This window comes from Lipophrys pholis (genome assembly GCF_963383615.2).
Source record: "Lipophrys pholis genome assembly, chromosome: 5".
NCBI classification, from domain to species: Eukaryota; Metazoa; Chordata; class Actinopteri; order Blenniiformes; family Blenniidae; genus Lipophrys; species Lipophrys pholis.
Window position 1 is genome coordinate 10,073,819 of NC_137628.1, and position 6,173 is coordinate 10,079,991.

Sequence of the window (6,173 nt, forward strand, 5' to 3'; positions counted from 1 at the left end):
GTGAAGGCAGGTTCTACCCAGGACAGGTCAAGAGTCCCTCACAGGACAAACCCAGAGAGACACACATCACCAGACTGGACACTCAGATCAAACGTACCGTACACCATCAGTTTATAATTTACAAAAACAATTCTTCCTTCTTTAGAGTCAACTGTATACATCCCAGAATCATTCTTCTGCAGCCCAGTGAGAGTAAAATATCCTGTGTTCTGGTTCCAGTGAAGTCTCTTCTTGTAATGTTCTCCATATATCTCCACCAGTTTCTTCTCAAGCACCAGAGCTAAATTCTTTCTTTCATATGACAGAAATCCCATCTCCTGAATAGATAAACAGCGAAAGTTGAATTTTTATAAGTTGTCTTATCTTTATTTAAAAGGTTAATTATTGTTCATGGCTCTAAGCAAATTTATTTGGTTGTGTAAAAACCAATAACTAAATAATTCTGTCCATTTTAAAGTCAATAATGACCAATTAAGCAACAACTTGCCAATGTTATAAACTATTTGAGACAATTTTGTTGCCAATAATCTTGTCAGTCATTCCTTAAATTAAAACAGTATTAAGGTCGAATTTTAAAATCATTACCAAATGTGAATGTATTATTTGGAGTCAATAACATAAAAAGGATTCATAAGCAGGATTTTATTCATTAGAAATAAAAGGGTTTTTTTTGCACGTTTTGTGTATTTTCCTAAAAAAGCATTAAAAGTGGAAGGCATAGTCGTCATATAATTTATTGAGGAAAAAGGTTTGCATCACTCTCTTGCAATTTCATTAGCGCATTAGATTTAATGGGTTCGCCCAGGGTGTAAAACCAACCAGGTTCACCACTGACTACAATAATAGAGACATTTCCAAACACTGAACACACAATTCAAAGTTATGAAGAAAAAATCCAACGTACCGTACACCGTCAGTTTATAATTCACAAACACAATTCTTCCTTCCTTCGAGTCAAATGTATACATCCCAGAATCATTCTTCTGCAGCCCAGTGAGAGTAAAATATCCTGTGTTCTGGTTCCAGTGAAGTCTCTTCTTGTAATGTTCTCCATATATCTCCAGCAGTTTCTTCTCGTGCACCAGAGCTAAATTCTTTCTTTCATATGACAGAAATCCTTTCTCCTGAATAGACTCAGGCAGAGTGATGTTTCCTCCTACAGAGGCTGTCAGGGTCTCCAGTGGATCAGCAGCAGATGAGATGATCACTGTGAAATAAAAACACATGCATCCATCAGAAGGACAATTAGCTGCAATTTAACAAGAACTGAATCAGAAAAGCTCCATCAGCCTCGTAAACTTCTGCAGGTCAAAGTGGAGCAAAGAACTTTATTGTCTGTGAGAAGAAAATCCTCCATCAGAAGAGGTGAACTTATAAATACGATCCAATTCTGTCTGTTTTCTTCTGCCTGCTCTCTGTGTGATGATACCTTCAGAACCAAACATTTGTTTGATTTTATAGTTTATGTGAATTTATTGTGTATTTCAAAACAAAATGAATGAAAAATGAAATTAATATACAAACTAAATTTAAATAAAATAAAATAAAGCAAAAATCTGTTCATAAGCTGGACAGCAATCTGCAAAGAATAATGTGGAAATGAAAAAATATATAAAAGAAACTAAATACATGAGTGTATTCAGACACAAATCACTTACAGACTTATTTGAAAAACATTTTTGTTCAATTCAAATGAAGAGATAAATCTGACTGAAGCCTCTTTGCAGAGAAAATAAAAATTTAAATATCTTGTCTGCTGCCTTTAATAAAGATACGTGACAATAAATAAGAGCAATGAGCATCAAACAGAATAAAAACAAATGAAACATACTGCTTTTCCCTGTATTTATTTGACTTCTGAAGCTTCTATTGCCTCGTTTCTTCTCTTAAAACAGCCTGTGTGTGTGTGTGTGTGTGTGTGTGTGTGTGTGTGTGTGTGTGTGTGTGTGTGTGTGTGTGTGTGTGTGTGTGTGTGTGTGTGTGTGTGTGTGTGTGTGTGTGTGTGTGTGTGTGTGTGTGTGTGTGTGTGTGTGTGTGTGTGTGTGTGTGTGTGTGTGTGTGTGTGTGTGTGTGTGTGTGTGTGTGTGTGTGTTTTCACACTTTAAATTCTAATTTCACATTTTATTTTGTCACACAAAAGAGAAAACGTCTGAATATTTCAGACAGAATTAAAACAGGAAACTTAACCACTTTTTCCTCAAAGGAGGGAAGCTGACAAAGGATTTGTGTGAAGAAAACAGAAAACTCACCTGAACAGAGGAAAAAGAGTGATTCTCGAAGTTCCATCATTGAGTTAAGGAGTTTGTAATGAGAGTCCACAACAGAAAGACCCAGAGTGGAGCTGACGGGCTGATGGAGATCAGGAAGTAGATGAGCAGCAATCAGCAGCAGGGCGGAAATGGAAGTGAGGAGGAGGAGAAGGGGAAAGAAATGTCCTTTATTTGTCACAAATAATTCTTCTAATGTTTAAAGCACCTGTTCTCCACAGCGAAACGACAATGTTAACAACAATAGTAGATGAATAAAATTGAAAGAACCTCTATATTCCTGCTGGTTACAAGTCCTCTGTGTAAACCACATCATGGTTTCTACTGCTGTCAGATAGAAAATGACTCTTCCTGTTCCACTTCAAAGCAGCAGAGCTGCGTTTCTCTGGCCTCACGCTTCACCGCGGTGCTGATAGAAATAAGTCGTCGGAAGCATCTTCAGCCCACAGCTTCCCCCCGAACAAGCAGGTTTCTATCAGAGCAGCGTTTTCGTGCAGCATGCAGCCATTCTTACATTCAGTTTTTCTTGTTTGTTGTGTTTTGAAGGTTTTTTTTTTGTGAGTTTGCGATTTAAAAAACATGAATAAAAATCACACTGATTAAGAGTTAAATATTCAACAGTATATTTTATGAATATTCCAATTATGCATATTATTGATTTAATAAATTAAAAGAAAAATTCAGTCATGACATTCATTATTATCAAATAAAATTACTATTGTTATTAATAATGGATTTAATTTGCCAAAAAATATTGTTGTTGTCCTTTTTGAGCTTGTTAAACTTTTATCGTATTAATTGTTTGCTTGATTTGTTTCCAAATTAAACCTTCATTGAACCTTCATTCATCACGTCATTGGATTCCATATTGTGGTGGACATAGAAGGAAGACCCTCGAGGAGAACCTCCGGTGGCCACTAAACCTATCGTGAAAACACCGCCTGTGTTTTAATGTGAAAATCATCCTTCAGTCCAGTTTCAAGACGAGAGACACTGAAGACTTTGTCATGTAACATGAATGTTATAAAGTTTCCTGTTTTGCAGCAGTTTGATAATCAGTCTCCAGGGTTCTTAGGGTGTTTCTCCGAGACCTGCTGCTTCCTCTGGAGCTATTGAGGTTCTCTGGTTCCAGCTGCTCCTCCCACTGAGACTCATCCTCATGCGTCTGAACACTTCTAAACCTGCTGAAGAACAACCTGCAGCTGCTTCTCCTCCCTCATGTTTCCACCAAACCGTACTGAGACAAGAAGCCGCTGCTGCTCTGTCCTGGTCCTCAGAGGAGAAACCAGCTGGTTTCCTCACAGCTTCACACGTCTGACACCTTCAGCGACTCGACCATGAAGCTTCCCCTCATCATCCTCATCTTCATCAGAGGTACACATGTCAGCACTCTAAACTAATTTTTAACAAAAGCTCTAATGACAGCAGGAATCACTCTGGATTCATCTCTAATTAACTCTTACAGGTCCATATCAGACCTTCTTTTCTTAGGTGAGCTTATTGAAAAGACAGATTTTATTAAAGTCAATGCTCTTATGAAACAAAACAATGAATGTTTTTCATTCTGGATTTAGGTGAAACCACCGTGCTGTAGCTGCACTGATAAAAGTGCAAGATGACATTTATGTAAACAGTGTCACATCTAAAGCATCAGTTTTAGTGTTTCTGGATCTCAGTGCTGCTTTCCACACAGTGGATTATCAATCTCACATATCAATCTCACAATGAAAATAAAAACTTCCAGACATAAAACAACATCTCCATTCTGCAAGTATTACTGCAGTCTTCTCATTGTACACTATCATTATTAATCCTGTATCATTATTCAGACTGTATCCTGACTGTGATGTGATTCTCTGTGTCGTTGCTCTGCAGACTCTGTACCGACTCCTCAAGTGAGCGTATTGAACAGAAGCTCTGAGAGCTGCTCTCTGAGCTGCTCTGTGGACTCAGCTCAGGAGGACGTCACGCTCCTGTGGTCCAAAGACCTGAAGATCCAGAAGAAGAGCCTCCCTTCTGCCTCTCTGTCTCTGACTTTATTCTACCAGCAGGACCTGAACTCTCCTCTTCAATGTGTGGCTGAAAACCCTGTAGAGAATAAAACAGTGTCAGTTAATGTGAGGACGTCCTGTCAACTGAACCGTAGAGTCAACACCAGCAGCTCCACAGTGTCCAGACATTGTCAGTGACCTCTGACCCTGACATGGAACAATAACTCATATTTCAAAGACTGTTTGGTGAAGTGTGGTGTTTATGTTTCACTTAACAGGTGTCATCCTTATCATCATCTGCATCGTGGCTGGTGTCATCGTTTTACTCTCTGTTTGTAACTTATGGAGGCTTCGTCATCAAAAGAACACCGTCCCAATACTACAGCAACATTTAGTCCACTGATAACTTTGTGACTAACTGTATCAGAGCGGTCACAGAAAAACATCTTCCCATCATCCTTGGAGTTTGAACTCGCACACGTAACCTGCCTCCTTTGAAAAGCACAAAGCGTGACTTGTTTTTCAGAGGCTCTGCATTCTCACCCTGTCATCTTCTTGCTGGAAGTAGGCGTTTTGTTTCCATACAGCGACATTTAGTGGTCATAGGTAGTATTTATTAGTATACTTCAACATATAAATCATATGACAGCCAGAAAAAGGGTCACTTATAGTAAATTCCCTGAACACAAATAAGCTTAAGCACAATGATTTGTGTGACTTTTGTGTCCAGAGATCAAATGTGAGCAGGAACTGATCAGTCTCAGGTCCATGAAGGCTCTTCATGTAGAAATAGGTGTGTGGATGGTGGATCCATGTGTCTCCTCTGAGTCTGCAGGTTGGTTTCAGCTTATTTCAGGTGTGATGGTGAAGTTGGTGCTTCCTCTCTCTTCTGCTTCAGGTTCGTCAGAATGATCCAGAGAACGATGAAGCTCCAACACAGAAGAATGGGAATCAGGAAGAACCAGGACTGTGAGTCAGTCTCAGCTGTGGGGAACATGTCAGAGTCCACCGTAAGTCACCCACAATCCAACATGCAGCCTCACAGTCAGACTGTCCTACAGCACTGATGGGGTCTGGGACCCTCTGGCGGGTCGGCAGAGGTCACAGGGTTTGTAGGTTGATAACATTGTCACTATAACTATGGTGCACATGCAGACAGAAGCGTCAGTCTCACCTCTGAGCTTCAACTTGCTGCAGAATGTCGCCACGTCCACCATAAGAGTCCGATGTTCTGCAGAGTTTGCAGCCACACATCTGTAAGAGGAGCTGTAGTCTGACTCAGGTACGGTGAGAAGCAGAGGCCCAGCGGAGGCCCTCTGCTTCACCACGTCCTGGTTTTTGTACCACAGCAGCATCGTGTCTTCAGCTCCGTCCACTGAGCAGAGCAGAGAGCAGCTGTCCAAGCTCACGTTCACCATGTGCACTTCAGGAGCTCCAACAGGCTCTACAGGAGAGAGTCACACACGATGATTCAATCTCTACTGTTCAAAACTTCAAGAGCACCACCTCAGGTGGTGAAAAGTGGGGTGTGACCTAATTTGGTAGCTCCACCCACTTCCTCCTCTCCAAGTCTAGGGGTGCATCTGAATGGTCCCTCCTATCTCCTTTCTTATCCTCTTTTCTTAACCCAGTGTTGTCATCCAAAGGTGTTAGGAAACTTCCTGAAGGAGTTTGGAAAAGGAGACCACGTTGTTTTGACAATCAGACCGCACTTCCACTAGGTGACGTAATAATAATCCGACGGCGGTGCAGGTTAGTGACGTCTCTCATGCTGAAAAAACTACACATTTTCGAAAATGGACTGAAAAAAGTGCATTTAAAACACTTTCCCCAGTGCCTCTAACTGCTGATATAATCTGTAATATCACAAAGTTTGAATTGAAATCAAAGGAAAAGAAGCTTCCAGCCTACGAGC